We start from the raw sequence: 9,784 nt of genomic DNA, 5'->3' as shown, positions 1-9,784 counted from the left end.
TATTCCTAATAGATATTGCAGGATATCTAATGTTTGAGATTTAGCTCTCACATAAGAATATTCAATAACAGGCTACTCTTCAATATTTTTTAGGTGGTCTGGTTGATGGTTAATAAAAAGCTGTAAGAAAATTATTCCCCGAGTTACTTAAGGGGCAGATTTTTATTTCATTTTTTATTTTACTTATTGTTTTGAGACAGGGTTTTGCAACACTTGTTCAGGCTGGCCTCAAACTTGTGATCCTTCTGCTTAAGTCTCTTGAGCAGCTGGGACTACATACGCACAGCACCAGGTCTGGCTTAAGGGGCAGGTTTTAATTTACTAAATTGATCAGGAAAAATCATGATATCCAAGTGAATTCACACTGTGTGCTTTGTGGTTCTTGGGTCACACTGCACATTGATTATGTGGCAGATCATGCCGAGTATTAGTTCATTATTGAACATTACCTGTTACATTTGTATCTTGCCAGTTGCACTGAGCAACCCGCATGTGTGTTGCTTCTGCAAACACTAGTTGAAATAAAGATGAGAATCCTCCACACTGCTGTGAGATTTTCTTCACAATGAGGACTCATAGAGGACAGAATCGTGAGCTCTTCAGATATCACCATTCCTCATTTATCTGGTACAAAAGTCAACTGATTCTTATGCATACCAAGTCACAGTATATCCTGGGGTAAGTCACTTAACATTTCTGTGCCAAGAATTTCTGCATTTGTCAAATGCCTATATTAAGGCTATCCCACAGGGTTGGTGGCAGTGGCAAATGAGATAATGGTTGTAAAAAGACTTTGTAAAATATAAGGTGCTATACAAGTATGATGTGTTATAATCACAGTAACAATCTGTTTAAAAAAATGAATGTGGTTTTTGTTTTTGCTGCTGCCTTTTTACATCCCAAGCTAAACATTTACCCTTTGAAAAACATCAGAGATTCTGAATCAGTCTATCTTCCTATTCTGTGTTTATGAAATTTTTCTAAAGTGAATTGCTGTTTAGCAAATTGCACAAGCAGTAACCTCTGGTTCAGACCAGAAATAAGCTGGAAGGTATGTTGTGCTCCGCAGCATTTGAAGTCTGTTAAAAGTTCTCTCTGTACAAGACAGGATAACATGGTCAGAGAACTACACACACAGGTTCTGTTTAATGGTGTCATATAAGCAGTAAACCAAACAAAGAAACAATCACATTTTGAACATAATAAACAGTGCAAGTAAATGGAAGAGGGCTACTTTTCATCTGTGATTTTCCCCATGACATAATTCTGAATATTTATAATTGTGTAATGAAACCCAGAGCTAGGATATAAATCCTTTCTGGGCTGGACACAGTAGCATGAACTGATAGTTCCATCCACTTGGGAGGCTGAGGTAGGAGGACTGGAAATTTGGGGTCAGCCTGGGCAACTTTAGAGCTTATCTCAGAAAAAGAAAAACAGAACAAACAAACAAACAAACAAACAAACAAAAAACAAAACAAACAAATGAACAAAAAAAATTTAAAAAAAAAAAAAGAAAGGAAAATAAATTCCTGATGAAGGAAAGGGTGAACAATAGCATATAAATAGCTTTGTAAACCCCAAAACCTCAACATAAAATATATTAACAGGTCTCATGAAAATATGCTTTGGAAAACTGATCTTATGATTGATCTAAATGCTATGATTTCACAAGTGTCAGGTGAGCTTACTGCCCTTGGCAATGTATGTCTCTGTGAATTGATTGCAATCGGAATGTTCACTTTTAGTTGCAGCTTTGTTACAGAATCTTAAAATATGTATGCTGCGTGCAGTGGTGCATGCCTGTAATCCCCACAATTCAGGGGGCCAAGGCAAGAGGATTGGAAGTTCAAGACAGGCCTGGACAAATTAGTGAGACTCTGTCTCAGAAAATAAAAAGGGCTGGGGATGTAGGTCAGTTATAAAGCACCCTAGAGTTCAAACCTTAGTACAAAAAAAAAAAAAAAAAAGAATTTTCTTCTTCTCATTAACATATTCCAAATATTTGTGTGTTATTTATGTTATTTACAATTATAACAAAACAGACCTGTTGTTATTTACAACTGAAAGTATAAAAATAATTGAGATGATTCCTTGATTCCTAAGAAGTAATTCTTTAGATTGTTAAAGGGCTTTGAATCCTTCTTTAGAACAGAGTTTGGAAGTGAAAAAGCTTATGGGGAATGGGAGCCTGAGGTTAGTGAGTCCCCTGGGAAGGGGATTAAAGTTGGGGAACTTTTGGAGAGGCCTCACCTGCTTCAGCCTTTTCCCTTTGGAGACATTCAAAAGGGACATTTTAGGACTGCAGTGACCTTGGAAAATCAGGATTGCACCACAGACACACACCTGCTACAGTGGCAGTCTTTAGAAGTTGGCTTCTATCTGGCATCTGGCTAGCTTGAAAGAATTTTAATCAGGAAGAGGCTTATGAAGTAACATCACTCAGGCTCAGTCCTCTCTGAAGCCCTTTTCCTACCAAGCACAGGGTGTTCAGTCAATCAGTTGCTTATCAGACCTATCTTAATTAGGCCTCGGAAATCAGTATGCAAAGTAAATTGTCGTTAAGCGGTTACTACACTCTCTTAGCAAGTGTGCACTCTGTTCATTTCTGAAAGGAGATTTTCTTCATTTTGAGAGTCACAGCTGGAGTAGAACTAAAACCTAACACCAGCCAGGAAGCCTCCTGCTGGGGGCAGTTTCCTAGCTTTCAGCATAATTATGCAAATCCATCTTTGACATTAGAGAAAGGCCAATGACAATGTCAAGCAAATGTTATCCAATTTTCACTTAGTCCCATTTTAGGTATTCACAGAGCTGATGTTCAAGCACTGAAATATGTGAGTCATTTAAATGTCTAAGGGAATTGCAGTTTGGTTCCTGTTACTGGAGTGGTTTAATTCAAAGAAGAAAATCACAGACTACACAGAGGCCTCTGCTTCTAGCTTCTCAACAGCAATGGTGCTTTCAGCTTACCTGTGATTCTTACAGTATTCACAGGCCATTTCCATGACACTGACTCCTGTCAATCTGCTTTTTTTTTTTTTTTTGAAATTAGCTGTGTCTGAATGTAAAACACAAGCACCTGCAGCCAGCCTTTTATTCTGTTTGGTTTCATCTATCTGTTTGTTTTCAAATAGCTCTACCTAGCACTGTCACAGTATTTAGGAAACCAAAAATATTATATGAATGTTCAAGTCGAACAAAATGGGTACAGAAATCTAATTAGTTACAGAGGCTACAGAGATGGACTTGTGGACCCTGTGAGCTGGAAACAACCAGAGCATGGCCTAAAATGGCCTGTACATGTGTATGAGTTACCTGAAGCCTATTGGAAATGACTTGTCCGGAGTCTATAAGTAAATCAACCACATAGCAAGGGGGGCAATCCAGTGTTTGTCTTACTACATTTCATTGTTTCCAGGACATGTTTGAGGATCTGGAAGCAGTCTTCCACAGAGGCAATGTGGGCATCTTCTTATGCTGTGAAATTTGAGAGGTTTTCAAATCCTCTTTGTGAGGACCAGAAACTGAAGCCTTATACCTCCCAAAGCAGGAAGCTTGAATGTTTGTTCAAAAACAGTGGCAATCCTGAAGAACAAATGACCCAGAAAATGAGGTTTTTAGAAAGCTACTGAAGAAAATTCCTACATTCCAGAGAAGATGAGTGGCTTTGGGAGACTCTGATGACAGCAGGTTTCTCTGGTTTTGCAAGCTGGGCTCTCTGATAGCTGCAATAGCTTTGGGATCCAGGAAATATGGAAAATGTGCACAGTTCATTAAGTGTACTATGGGAATGATAAAATTTAAAAAAGGAAAATAAATATATTATAGATATTGGGGTTGAGGCTCAGTGGTACAGTGCTTGTCTTGTATGTTTGAGGCCCTGGCTTCATCTTTAGCACTGCAAAAAATGTATTATGTGTCTTATTGTAGAATGACTTTGGAGATTACCAGTGGGGATTACCAGGGTTTTAAAGGATATGGCTAATGGACAAAGAAGGGAGCCAAGGGAGAGATGGAATGGGAAAATGAAAGCAATATGGAAGAGAGAATAATAGGATAAAAGAGAAAGCTATAAGGGCAGGAATTCAAAGAAAGGAGGCAAGGATCCTATCTTAGTTTCCATAATGGGGTTGTGGTCCAGTTGTACTCTTACTGTTGAGGTAGAAATAACAAAGCCAGATGGGCATGACCTGTGACTATTATACACAGGAAATAGCATGCCAAAGATGGAATATATTGTCAAATTAGAGTTATTGATGAACTAAGCTCTGACAGCCAATTCAAGAAACTGTATTTCCAAGTTTGAAAGGACAAATCTGATATTAAAAACTAATAAAGTGGAGCCAGCACACTTATCTCCTGACCAGTCTGTAGTGTTCTGTGTGATTGTGATAGACTGAATGTTTGTGTGCCCTCCCCGCAAATTCTTCTGTTGAAATTCTACCACCCAGTGTGTTGGTATTAAGAGGTGGGGCCTTCAGGAGGTAGTTGGATAATGAAGTTGATGTCCTCATGATGGGTTTAGTATTCCAGTAAGAAGACACACAAGAGCTTGCTTGCTTTATATCTCTCTCTCCTTTGTGAGCATACAATGAGGAAAAGATGGTTACTTATAATCCAGTGCATATGGTCACGGCTTTCGGTAGAATCTGGCTATGCTGGAACTTTATTTTTTCTGATGCTATAGAACCAGGGCCCTGGACATGCTAGGCAAGCACTCTGCCACTGATTTCTACCTCCCCCCACCCAAGGCCCCATGATTGACTTTGACCTTGGACTTCCAGACTCCAGAATTGTGAAAAATAAGCACTTGTTGTTGAAACCACCCAACCTATGGCATTCTGCTATACGAAACACAAACTGATGAAGATAGTGGTGGAGCAAGCCCCAATTAAAGAATGCACTTTATGTTTTTGCAAACAATTGTATATCCAACACCTAACACAGTGCCTAGCACATATTAGGGGTTTAATAAATGCTTTTTAAATGAAAGGATGAATGATTATGATAGACACACTTTAAAAAACTTTCTGCATTGGGTGATTGGCCATAAGTACAGAAAGAAATATACATCTAAAGGATACAGAGAATGAGAAGAAAATGACAAAAGGATGTAGGGGTGGCATTTAAGGATATAAGTTGGGTGGCCTGGCTGGATGCCTAAAGGACAGACTTCTCTTGCCAAAAGCAAGCTTTGTTTTTCATTTTGTATAAAATGAAATGATGTCTCTGTGAACATACTTTGAAGTCTGGAGTGTCAATGTAATATGAATTATCATCATTGTACACCTCAGTTGAGCCAAGATGGGTTTTTTCCCTCCCTGATCTGTTCCCTTGGGGCTTTTGTTGGTACAGAATGGGTGTGGTATATACACAGATTGTGTAAATCTCAATGTATTTCTTCTCTTCCCCATAGGAAAGGGACTAAAGTGTTCACATTTCTTGTTAGGCTCATATATCACTACATGTATAGACATAAAAAGTGAGACTTTAATGCCCTTATGGTCAAAGAGTACAAGCAGAGTTAGTGAATTGCCATGCCGAAGTATTTACTGGCCGTGGAAATGCAAAAGCTCCCATGGAGAGTTCATAAAAGAGTCCCCCAACCCCCCAATTGTTTGTTTCTGTGTGTGTGTGTGTGTGTGTGTGTATGTGTGTGTGGTGCTGGGGACTGAACCCAGGGCCTTGTGCATGCGATGCAAGCACTCTACCAACTGAGCTATATCCCCAGCCCCTTTTCTCTATATTTTTTTGGCAAAATGCAGAATGACCTCAAATTTAGGCTCATAGTAACAACTTGAACAAATGGAAAGTAAACAATTGAATGAATGGAGATGTTTAGATGTCTCATTGGTACCCATTAAAGAAAGAAAATAAGTATAACTTTCCTTCCCCTACTCAACTTCCTATAACCCCAGCTGCTGGATCATGATGTCCTTGGCATTTAGTAGGAAGGACAGTTGGAAAAATGAATCATTACAAAGCATTAATATTTGAAAATTTCAAATTTCTGCTGCTTGGATGAGTAGGCCTTAACAGTTTAACCTAGTGTGTTTCAGTTTGAAGCCTGCCCCCCCCCCTCATTTACTTGACGTTAACTTTGTTTATTTTCATGTCTCAGTTTCCTGTTCTGTAAAATTTGGACAATAATGATGTCCCTTTTGGAAGGTCATTGTGAGGTATTGTGACATTAACTGCAAGTAATTTTGTAATAGTACTTGGTACATAGAAAGTACTCAATGATTGCTTTTGTTACTACTCTTTTTAAAAAGTTTATTAGTGAATAAATTGAAGTCTGAAAAAAGAGCTACTGCTTTGTTGTGTCTTTTTTTTGTATTTTTAAATTGCTGGTGGATCTTTATTTTATTTATTAATTTATTTGTATGTGGTGCTGAGAATCAAACCCAGTGCCTCACACATGCTAGACAAGCACTCTACCACTGAGCCACTGTTATTTTCTTTTATTATTTATTGTTGGGTCGTTTTTTGACAGGTCAAGTTTATGATCAAGAAACATCCTATGATGTTATCTCACAATTTGATTTTAAATTTTTTATTGAGACATAATATTTGTATATCTTTATGGGGTATATTATAATAATTCTATACATGTATACAATGTGCAATAATCAAATCAAGGCAATAAGCATTTCCATTTCTTCCACCATTAATCATTTTTACATGTTGGTTATTTTGTACTTTTCTCTCTAGTCATTTTGAAATACATCATAGATTGTTTTAACCAATAATTACCCTACTGTGCTATTACAAAAAACAGAACTAATTTCTCCTCTCTAATTGTGTTTTGGTGTCCCTTACCAGCAATTTGTTTTAAATGTATGATGGTCTCTTAGGATGGTAACTGAATTGTAGAGAAGAGGCTAAGGAGAAAGCTGAAGCTAAAACAGGAACGAGACCACTGTGGGAGAGAGTTCAGAAAGCGAAAAGAATTGTAGGCCTGAACTTTGGAGAAAACTCACATTATAGAGTTAGAGGAGGAGTTAGCAATGCCATAGAGGGTCGGAGAAGTAGAACTGGAATATCTCTAAAAGAGGAAAGGAAGGAGACATCTTTTAGCTTGAGATGTGTATTCATTTTTGTCAAATTGCGGCTTTATGGTAGAGACTTAATTTTATCGATGTTGCTCTCATATTCTCAGCATAGTGCCTGACTCATGGAAGGTGGTCAATATATATTTGTTCAATGAATGAACAAAAAGTATATCGGAAAGAGGAATTTCCATGGACTTTTTGTGACAAAAATCAGATTGCAAAAGGTAAAGATGAGAAGAAGATGGAGGTACCAGTTGATAAATGTTCATGCAGAGGTGGAAGAATTAGGATGGCAAATGAAGGAAGATACAGGGTAAATAATAGGAGTTTTTAAAATGTGAGAGTGAAGGAAGAACTGGGCATGTCTATATGTGGAGAGAAAAGAAATTGAAGATGATTTAAGAGAATGAGTGAATAATAGAACAGGGATGGGTAGTTAAACAACATGGTAAGATGCTGGGACCTCATTCTATGAGAGGCAGGAAGAGAGGATGAATAGTGTTGAGCTGAAATTAATTGGTTCAAACCAGCATGTGCACTTGTAACATGGGTTTGGCCGAAAGGGGAATTCTTGTGTAGTAAACTATAACCCAGCTTAATATGTGAGAAGGTTGTAGTCTAATCAAGGTATATATTTATAACTAAGCAATTCAGCCTCAACCAATCACAGTAGCCAATTCCTAGCTGAAGGCTCCCAAATTATGTCCACATAAGGCAAAGTCCAAGTTTTACTAAATAGGTTCTTTCTGTATGACACTTCCTTTTCTGTGACTATAAATATAACCTGTACATGTAATGGACTGGGTCATTCAATTCAAAACAATCTTTGGTCTGGAATACTACCTGGCTCCAGAATTTAATTTTTTTTCTTTTGCTCAAGTAGACTTTATTATATTGAACTGGTCCCAATTTTTCTTTTAATAATGGCAATATGAAAATACTGTGGTTTAAGAAGGGAAGATATGGCAAAAGTGAAGTTTAGAGATAGAGATAAGTGGAATATGAAAGAGCTTACTTCAGGTGTTTGAAAAGAACAAGAGAATTGCCATGGGCAGGGAGGGGCATTTGAACAGGAAACCTTGGGACCAATTCTAGAGTGCTCTATCCCTGATCTATAGGGTGGAGGGATTTCCCAATTGATAGTGCCCCTTGCATTCTAAAATGATTTTCTAGGATCATTTCATATAATTTTAGTAAGTATATTTAAGTTATTAATATTAAAACTTGAGGAAGTGTAGATAAGTGTTTTAGGATCTAAGCAGCACTTTTTAAAGTAGATGTAAAGACTGTATTCTCATAATTCTTTCCTGCCCTTAGTGAAGTTATAACTGATCAAGCTTTGTTCTTCATTTTCATCAGTGGATAGCTTTAAATAAAATCCTAAGCACATTTATGTATGACCGTAAGTATACACTTGTAGTCACTGATCTTATTGTTTCTCATTTGCTGTTTCTTTAAAGTACTTGCTTTTACCTTTTAAATATGAGCTTATAACCTCAAGTTGTTTTGTTGATAAGTAAATACATGTAACTGGTGCCCCTACCATTATACTTCCAATTTTTTTGATGACACTTTGAGAAATGTATTATCCCTCCTATGACCACTACGTCTACAGATGTGAATGTTTTCTGGGTCACTTCCTAAGAGGTTACTATACCACACTCTTACTGTTAAAAGTGCAAACACCTCTGTGGAGGAGTCACACTGCATGTACTAGTGAAGCTCTTCAGCCACATGAACTCTGTTATTTTTACTGCTGAAGGCGCAAGAAGCTTGGAGGATGGTCCTTTGAAAGAGCTGTGCAATGTGTCTTAACAAGGTAAGGCATGTCACCTTACACTCAAATGCTGAGAGCCATGGCCAAGTCTGTATGGCCCCTGGCATTTTGCCAACAGTATTGATTGACAGGCGAGGCATTACTATCCGCCTTGGCTGCTACTTTTGAGTTCTTGTGCTACTTTGGAGTTCTCGTGGGGATTCCCGGGGAATCCCCGGGAGTTCCCATTGGTTGGAGAAGTGCAGGAGGAGGGATTTCAGGAGGAGATATTTCCGGTGGCTGGTTCCTGGACAAGCCGCGTGGCGTTCGGGAGGAGTTGCTGGTGGAGTTCAAAAATAAAGTTTGTTCCTGCTTCAGTGGCTCGTGATTTGTGCCCAGCCAGATTGTGGCACTCAAAACCACTGTTTCATGCTGCTGTTAAATATTGCAGCATTTAGAAGCATCTTGCTGTCTACTCTCTGAATATGCTACAACTCTCTCTATTACCTTGAAGTACAAATGCTTATATAAAGAAAAGTAATGTAGGATAATGTGATACTGCTAGGACATTTTTTAAAATGGATTTTTGATGGCAAACTCTCTAAACATGGTCCTTTCTTTTAGATGAGCTGTATTCTATGAACATGAGTCAGTTAAAAAAATGCTAAAATATCCTTCCAAAGTCATAATGGGTATTTGACCTATAGAGTTTGGGGGAAGTGCCACTTGTATTCTGTTGAATTGGTCAGGATGGTTTCTCTGCATATTTTGGGTAGGATTAATATTGGCATCTGCTCTTTTGATTTAGTAAACATTGATCCATACTGTTTCAGCATTCAGAATCCTTTCTTGGAGGGGGCATTAAAAATGTCAGAGTTGGAAGAGGTGGTGCACACCTGTATCCCAGCAACTTGGGAGGCTGACACAGAAAGATTGCAGCCTCAGCCTGCCGCAGTCCGGCTGCAGCAAAATA

The 9,784-nt window shown here is 38.2% G+C and overlaps 1 long non-coding RNA gene across 1 annotated transcript; it reads left to right on the top strand.

Annotated features, from left to right (window-relative positions):
• The first annotated feature begins 483 nt into the window (after positions 1 to 483).
• LOC125614300 lies at positions 484 to 4,309 on the top strand. The gene is made up of 2 exons (XR_007344899.1): positions 484 to 678; positions 3,422 to 4,309. It is a non-coding gene; the product is annotated as an uncharacterized LOC125614300 (long non-coding RNA).
• The last annotated feature ends 5,475 nt before the right edge of the window (positions 4,310 to 9,784 follow it).

The sequence above is a fragment of the Marmota marmota genome, unplaced genomic scaffold (assembly GCF_001458135.2).
Source record: "Marmota marmota marmota unplaced genomic scaffold, marMar, whole genome shotgun sequence".
Lineage (NCBI taxonomy): Eukaryota > Metazoa > Chordata > Mammalia > Rodentia > Sciuridae > Marmota > Marmota marmota.
Note: the sequence above shows the minus strand (reverse complement) of the source record. Positions and strands in the feature narration are given on the sequence as shown.